The sequence below is a fragment of the Panthera uncia genome, chromosome B1 (assembly GCF_023721935.1).
Source record: "Panthera uncia isolate 11264 chromosome B1, Puncia_PCG_1.0, whole genome shotgun sequence".
NCBI classification, from domain to species: Eukaryota; Metazoa; Chordata; class Mammalia; order Carnivora; family Felidae; genus Panthera; species Panthera uncia.
Genome location: NC_064811.1, coordinates 66,492,632 through 66,501,259, shown reverse-complemented (window position 1 = coordinate 66,501,259; position 8,628 = coordinate 66,492,632). Strand labels below are relative to the sequence as shown.

Genomic DNA, 8,628 nt, shown 5'->3' with positions numbered 1-8,628 from the left:
GCTTGACGCCGTGACCAATCACAGGCCACGTCGCGTCGCCGCAGCCAATCGAAAGAGCCTGGAGCATTAAGACGAGCATTTGACGGCTCCTCCTCTCTGTTCCAGGGTGCTTAGTGTATTTAGTTGTTTATGGTCTAGTTTTGCTACTGTTTCAACACGCTCTGGTTACATCCGGTGCCATCGTGGTTCTTGTGAGGCAAGGCCTGAGAATGCGAAGCGGGGAGGTAGGAATAATATTGAGGTGAAACTAGGGGCATGCCGTTAGGTCTCCGGTACGAACTCTTAAAGGGACTGGATATGGGTGGAGAAAGAGATGGGAGGGAGAGCGATAAACGCGATATCCTAGAAATGTTAAAGACAAAATTGGGCCCCCAAATAAATTACCTACTGAGAGGCATATAATTTCCTTGCATTTTATTTGGTAGTTCCCTGATGTGGCGGTATTATAGGAGCTGTTGGGATGGTTGGCCTTAGATATGGACCCCGGAGGAGCATGAATAAGAGTGTTAATACGGGGATACGTCGTTTTTTAATTCAACGAACCTTTTCTACAAGACCGTTTGTCACTGTGGGGCAATTAAGGAAACAAGGTAAGATCCTTGGGGCACCACATGTCTAGTGGGGAATCGTCAATATAATTAGTAAGAGGGTCAGGACAGAAAGCGCAATGAAATGATTTGGGTTGGGATGTGGCGCATTGTAGATAGTTTTCAAGAAGTGAGAAGGTCTTCAAAAGATGTCTTTGTTAAGCTCTATATGTTTACGGTATGAGATTTCAATTGTCATGGAAGAAACAAAATGGGGCCAAAATAGGGCATAATTTCTGTCTTTGGAGAGACACTTAGCATATTAAGTGGCTTCTTTCTCTCCTGCTTACTTTGGAGGCCCATTAAAGAAACCAGAAAAGTTTGTACTTTTCATTCAGTTTTTTCATTTCCTTTTCCTGTAGGCGAGGGTGATTCCAACGTTTCCAAGCCAGATTGCGTCTTTTTCCCCTTGTTGTTTTCTTGGTCCAGATTCCGGCCAAAAGGTACTACTTATGGACATCTGCTTTCCATTATAATATGCTTGTATCTTGTTTGAACGAGATTAACAGAGATTTTGTATATGTCCCTTTCTTAAAAGTCATGTGGCCTAAGGATAGTCCATGACTTTGGGGAAAATTGAACCATGGGCTGTGTGCTTGCTTGGATGTTAGACGTGCAAAGGGTAGGATCTGGATTAAAATTACCTTCAGTCTGTTAGGCTATTAGAAACTTTCTTAGTACTCAACCAGTTAAGACCCAAATGAGGCTAAATAGAAATACATAACAGTTTTATCTTTAAGGAAAAAATTGGTTGCCTTGTTTTTTTGGTAACAGTTTTGTTGAGATATGACTCCTACACCATACAGTTAGCCCATATAAAGTATGCAGTTAAGTGGGTTTTAGTATATTCAAGAGTTGTGCAGTCATCACCATGATCAATTTTAGGACATTTTCATCACCACCCCCCCCCCCCCCCCCAAAAAAAAACCATTCTCATTAACAGTCACTCCCTATATCTTCCCTATCCTCTGTTCTTGGAAACCACTAATTTTTTTTGTCTATGTAGATTTGCCTATACAATTTCATATAAATGGAATCAAAAACTAATATACGGCCTTTTGCAAGTGGCTTCTTTCATTTAGAATGTTTACTTATTTATTTTGAAAGAGAGATTTAGAGCATAAACAGAGGAGAGGTAGAGGGAGGGGAAGAGAGAAAGAATCCCAAGCAGGTTCCACACTGTCAGCACAGAGCCCAGTGCGGGGAACTCAGGAGCTGTGAGATCATGACCAGACCCAAAATCAAGACATTTCTGAGTTACCCAGGCGCCCTGAGTACTTCCATTTTTTTTTTTTTTTAATTGTCAAAAGATGTTCCATTGTATGTATATACTGCTATGATGATTTTATTTAACCATTTATCAGTTGACCATTTGGGTTGTTTCCATTGTGGGGGATTATTATGAATAATTCTGCTGTGAAAATTGGTGTACAAGTTTGTGTATGGACATATGTTTTCATTTCTTTTGAGTATATACCTCAAGGTGGAATTGCTGGGTCATATGCTAAGTGATATGTTTAACCTCAAGGAAATGCCAAACTGTTTTTCCAAAGTGGCTGGACCATTTTACATTCCCATTAGCAGTGGATGAGTGTCCCATTTTCTCCACGTTCTTGTGTGAAGTGGTATTTCATTGTGGTGGTTGCCTGATTTTTAAGGACTCCAGGTTTGCAGGGAACCTGCTAGAGGATGCTCCTTGCATGTAGAGACCAATGTGTAAGGTGAATTTGTCTTTTCAGTCTCTACCACACAAATAGATACATGTGTTTCTGCTGTAATATACATGTCCCTGAAAAATACCTCATGTTCAGCAAAATTATGCATGTGAAAGTAGTGCTTGTAGGAAAAAGAAAAAGCATTGAGTACTCAAAATCTGTGCAATTGGATAAGCTCTAAAATAGTAATCAGTACCTGGAAAGTACTCCTGTGCCCTCCTCTCACCCCTTAAGGGTAACTTAAATGGACACTACCATAGGGTATATTAAAAGAGCAAGCCTGCTGGGTGCTAGACATTACAGATAGGAAGTGGAGCTCTGAGCTCATAAGCTGCTAAATGGTATAGAGGGCAGGTGGGAGTAGCTGGGGAGGGAAGCCCCAGGTGCAGGCTCTCATTTTTCATTTTCTTTTTTTTTTTTTTTGTTATGTTTCTCTTTGAGAGAGGGACAGAGCATGAGTGGGGGAGGGACAGATGGAGGGGGACACACAGAATCCGAAGCAGGCTCCAGGCTCTGAGCTGTCAGCACAGAGCCTAACATGGGCCTCGAACCCATGAACCGCGAGATCATGACCTAAGCTGAAGTCAGACACTTAACCAACTGAGCCACCCAGGTGCCCCAATCTCATTTTTCATTTTCTTAAGTTAGAGTTGAAAGTACCCCTGCTGCCAGTTCAGCATCAGAGTTCAGAGGGAAGGGTTTTTTATTTTAATTTTCTTTTGTTTAAGTGGATTCCAGATATTGTGGCTGCCCAAGGATAGATGAAACCGTGGCTCTCACATTATTCTGAAAGCATTCTTGTAATTATTAATTACAAATGAGTTATTGAAAACTGCTCTGCTGCAAAACAGATGTACTTAAATGTAAACTGGTTAAATGAAAACTCACTTTGTGGAAGCCACAAGGGGTCTAGGTTTTCTTAATGTACTCCTGGATAGGGAAATAGGTAATTCCTCATAAAAGCATGCTTTTTTTTTAGTTGTAGTTATGTATCTTTATGTTCGTATATAACTTGTGCATTTTTGTTGCTGTTTTTTACTGTTTTAATAGTGACATTGAGGGTCTCAATTTAATCATTTGATTATCTTTGCTTCTTCCAATAACTTCATATCCAGTGATTAAACCTTTTCACTGCTGTTCACATAATGAACCGTTGTGATTATTGAATACGTTAATGAGGATATGTAAACTGTATTAAAGATATTGGGAAAATGCATGGACTGTTGTGCATTGTAATATAAAAGAAAATATCTCTTTTTAGGAATTACGTTCTTGGAGATGTTGGAAAAAGATTCCTGGGACTTCAAAGATAATCACTCCAGATATACAGGGGAGGTAGTATATCTTTCTTTAAATGTATTAAGTGTTCCCAGAACAATAGTAGTGAGTTGGAAATGGCGGATTATCTAAGTAAAGATTTATGAAGACTTTGGTGAAATCTAATTTCCTGTTACAGAATTTTATTAATTTGGTCACTTGGAGAAAAAATAACAACTAATGCTTCTTGAACGACTACGTGCCGGGCATTGTGCTAAGCATTGTATAGACACACAAGTTTGTTTTATAAACAAATGTATTTCTCACAACAACCCTAGGAAAGCAAATAGACTTTTTGCCTTCTAGGACTGGTATCTTCCTTGTTGAACACCTACTCTTTTGTCAGATTCTTATTTCTACTAGAACCTTTATTTATTGTCCTGTTGTATTAAAATGTATTTCTGGTAACTGACTTACATTCTTGCTGAATTTTTCACCGTTTCATTTCAGAAAGCCTTCGGGTTTTGAAATTATTGGTGACCAACTTAAAAACTGTTCCCGAATCTGACCCTTTCCTAAAACTTAAGACCTTTCCAGCTAATTCATAAGTTGTACATTTTGCTTTTTGAATATGGATTGTGACCCTCTATGAATTATTTATTGCTATGTAAAAGTTATTCAAAACTTAGTAGTTTACAACAACACTTATCTTACAGTGGGAGGAGGGCAAAGCAGAGAGACATCATCTTCTGGGCTCTCACTTGGCAAGCCTTGGTTTCTTGATGGCTGTTGGCTGAAGACTTCAGTGCTTCACCATGAGAACCTCTCCATAGGCTGCCTGAGAACTCTCACAACATGACAACTATCTTTCCCCAGAGGGAATGATCCAAGAGAGAAATGCCAAGTTAACATGTAAGTGGGCACATATGAGGGTGTGAATACCAAGAGGTGGGAGATCATTGGGGACCATCTTGGAGGTTGACTATCACCCTTTACTCTTTTTTTTTTTTTTTTTTTAAACTGCTTCAATTTATTGAATCAAGAGATTTAACATTAGACTCTCTGGTCAGATAATAAGAAGTATGAGAGCATATGTATTCAAATAAGTGCTCTCTTTTCTAAGATGCACGGTTTCTTGCCCGTGAATATATAAATTCCATAAGTGATGCCACTCCTTTTGGAAATTTTCTAGAGAATATATAAGAAAGCTTATTTTATAGAGAATATTGGACTTTGATCATATATGTTTTTTTTTCTTGGACCCATTTCTCCTCTCCCAACTCTTCCTTAGGTGAAGGTGGTTAGAGAAGCTGGAAGTAGACTATAGATAGAAATTGAGTACCCCTATCCCTGGTATTTTGCTTGGGGTGCAGACTGACTTGGAATGGTTGAAATTTCTGTTTAGAGTTTTCTAAGGAATGCAATCCAATTACTTAAAGGCACTTACACATATATTTGACACAGGATGGAATAAAGGTATAAATACACAGCAGCAGCTTTAGAGTGATTTGTCCTTTTCCTCAAAAGCTTGATATTTATCCAGTTTGGTGAGTATATTTCCTTTTCTTTCTGTTGCTCCCCCCTCCCACCACGGTCTTTTATCTCTCTTGATGTGCAAAATACAGACTTTGCCAAGCCCCTAATTGGGGCATTCTGAGCAGAATGCCCCTAATTGGTAGAATTCTAATTTGTGCCTGAGATTTGTAATCTTTTGAGTCTTCTTTTCCCTTAATTGCTGCTTAAAAGTTCTTTGTTAGCAGTGACAACTCTTTTCCTTTAAAGCTTAAGTGCTTCTGGTTATTTTGGAGACCTTGTGTAATAACAAAAAACATTACGTAAAAAACAAGATACAACCGGTTTTGGGATGTGTTTGTATTAGGTATGGTTACCCTTTCCATGTCAAGCTTAATATTACGACATTTCTAAGTTAGCATAAGGTAATCTGTGCGAAGTAGTTAAATGATACACTTGAGATTATCTTTGGTATGATTTTTCCAATTGGAAGTAAAATTGGAGGTGTTACCGGTTCATGAAAATTAAAATTTATAGAAATGTGTATATATTGTGTTCTTTAAAAAGGGCTAAACAATGAAAAACTTATGACTAAAGCTCAAGTTGAAAATAGGAAGAAAATATAAATGTCCAATGATTAAACTTTTTCCACTGCTGTTCACATCATGATCTGTTGTGATTAATGTATGTGGATGAGGACATAATGGAAAAAGAAAATCCTAGTGGGAGAAAAAAATTATAGATATGATGTAATTTTTTTGTATATTGATTTATTTGTAAATGTGTTCCTGTTTTAGGAATGAAATTGAAGGGTGTTTTTGTCAGATTTATCTGATAAAGAATTTGAACATTTATATAGTAAGGTAAGTGGTTTATAAATTTGCTAGTTTTGACGAAAGAATGGACGATCAGATTTGAGCAAAAAATTGATATTTGAGCATAATGTGGACATTGTACTCAATTAAATTTTTTTCCTTACTTTTTCATTTTTCAAAGATAACAAGAATATGGTTTCAAAGATAATTTTCTGAATCAATAGATTTGATGCAGGATAGGCAATTGGGTGGCTGGGGTCAGGACTTTTAACCTTGATGATTATCTTTTCTCAAAAATAATGGTGTAATTCAGCCTCTGAGATTCTTAGAGATCATATATTCCAGGGTTTAAATTTGCTGAACTTTTGTATGTCCTATAAATGACTCTTTGATATGCCACTGAATGACCATCCTATAACTTAATCTTTATTCAAGAACAGTAGATGAGTAGGTGGTTAGAAGCTGGGAATCTCAAATTTAATACCAGATTAATCTGTCACTAATTAGGCATGTTGTCTTGGGGTGTTTCAAATTTGAGGAATATAAAGAGGAAAAATTCTTGCAAATACTCAGTATTGATTTAAGTTTATTTTCTATTTCATAAATTTCTACAAACATAAAAGTTGATATAAATTTTGTTTACGGGCCTTAATCAAAAGATTTACAAAATAAGTGCATTCAAAGACAAAACTAAAATATTAATGGGATGGATGCTACTGTTACACAGGAGAAAACATGGTACTGGCTGGTGTGGAATAAGTTGTAAATACATACAGTCTTGTGCTTTGTGATGATTATAAAGCTTTACAATCAGGACAACAGTAGAGTTGTCCAGAACTTTACTCTTTTGCAGACCTCAAAATTGTTGAAATGAGGGAAGGGGCCTAAGTTCTCAAAAGGATGTCTTTGGACTGTCTGCAAATGCTAATTTGAAGAATTCTGTATTACATTGTCTCCAAACATTTTTCCATCTCCAGTGGGAATTCACTCTGGAACTAACATTCCTTTAGAAAATCTTCAGTTTCTATTTTGATCTGTGGTTAAGTTTGGCTAGTAGTTAACTAAATTGGATTAAAAGTTGATTATTTTGTGAACTAATGCAAGTTTTTCTTTTTAGATACAGGTGGGCCTTACTTTGCACCGTTCCATTATACATGAAGATCAGTTTTCACAGTTTAGTTAAATAACACCAATCCTCCTACAACACAGTTGTGATTTCAGTTACAATAGTAACTGAATTGTTGCATAAGTTTTGTTGCTAGCTCTTTATTCCACAACTGATTATGCATTATAAAAGATGTGCATCATGGTCAGTAACCAGTTACATCACATCTTTCAAAGTCTCTTGGTGATTGATCACTAAACATCTATTAGTTCACAGAGTAAAGCATGTAGTTGTATTGCTTACTTGTTTCCCAGTAATAAACCCATGCAACATTGTACAAAACTGGATAATCAGAAGAGGGAATTGGCAGGGCAGCAAAGAAACAAGTGATTTTTAACACTGGAAGTGAAATTGGATTTGAAAATGGCGACAGCATAGTGAAGACAAGACGAGACCCAGGCCTACATAAAGCTGCAGTAGAAACTGTGGTTTAAAAGTTCGAGGAATATAAAAAGCAAAGTAAAGTTACTTCAACATTTTTTAGTTTAAATTACACTAGGAACAGAAAGCCACTTACAGTTGAAATGGAGTGCTTGCTTCTACTTTGGATGGAGGACTGTAATAAAAAATCCTAATCAGTTTGGCTAGCATTCAGGCCAGAGTGTTGAGGTTAGTTGCTGCACTGAAGGAAAATGGTAATTACCAGGAGACTAAAAAAGAACATTTTTTTGCTGGGAAAGGCTGGTTTCATCGTTCAGAAGTCTGGAGCGCCTGCGTGGCTCAGTCGGTTAAGGTTAAGCATCGTTTGGAGGTCGGCGTGAATGGAATAATGTTCCACTGGTGAAGCTGCATGTTCAGATAAGGATGCTACTGGGAAATTTGCACCCATGTTCCAAGAATCACAGGCAGTCCTTGCTTTGCACAGTGGTATGAGACTACTGTGCAAAAACTTCATAGGATTCGGCTGGAATGTAAATGGAGTTCTAGAAGATATGACTGTGGGAATGTTTACATTGCTGCCATTCAGGAAGTAGTTCTGGATATACAGCCAGAAGGTGCTGCTTCAGCAGCACATACACTAAAATTGGATATACAGCCAGAAGAATTTAGGGAAGGTGAACATAGTTATAAATGAGGAAAGCAGTTGTGTGTTGTGAAGGATGAATACATTTGGAGGAAGTGATTCAGGTGAAAAACCACATTAAAGGAACTCTCAGATGTTTCATGACACTGCAAAGCATTAAACGTTAGAAACAGATCAAACTCCGAAAAGATGACAATTTGCCAAGGCATAGGAAAGATGCTTGCTCCATATTGTAAGTTATATGAGAAAGCAAGCACTGTTCAAACTACTCGAGACTTGTTTATAAAGAAATAAAACATCCTAATTTTCAATGTTTCTAATGTTTTGAGTGTTTTATTTTTTATATTTCAACCAAAATCAGTTTCTAATGTTTGGACAAATTTTAAGGTTATAGAACAATCAGATTGTTAATACCATAGATTAAGATTGCTTTGCGCGGTTTCAGCTTTCATAGTCCAAGTGAGAACTCCCTGCATTTAAAACAAACTAGGAACTCTTTATATTTAACCAGATATATCAAGTCTAGAAACAAATACGCTTTTCCCTTAGATTA

General features: G+C 37.2%; 1 long non-coding RNA gene across 4 annotated transcripts; it reads left to right on the top strand.

The window, feature by feature from the left end:
- Positions 1-2: 2 nt before the first annotated feature.
- On the top strand, positions 3-8,395 carry LOC125922879 (uncharacterized). 4 transcript variants are annotated; one of them, XR_007457813.1, is made up of 7 exons: positions 3-224; positions 426-590; positions 950-1,030; positions 3,564-3,637; positions 4,276-5,106; positions 5,869-5,934; positions 7,004-8,395. It is a non-coding gene; the product is annotated as an uncharacterized LOC125922879 (long non-coding RNA). The 4 variants fall into 4 exon arrangements; XR_007457812.1 differs by having other exon boundaries at positions 4,276-4,471; positions 5,024-8,395; XR_007457811.1 differs by having other exon boundaries at positions 102-224; positions 4,276-5,934.
- Positions 8,396-8,628: the final 233 nt, after the last annotated feature.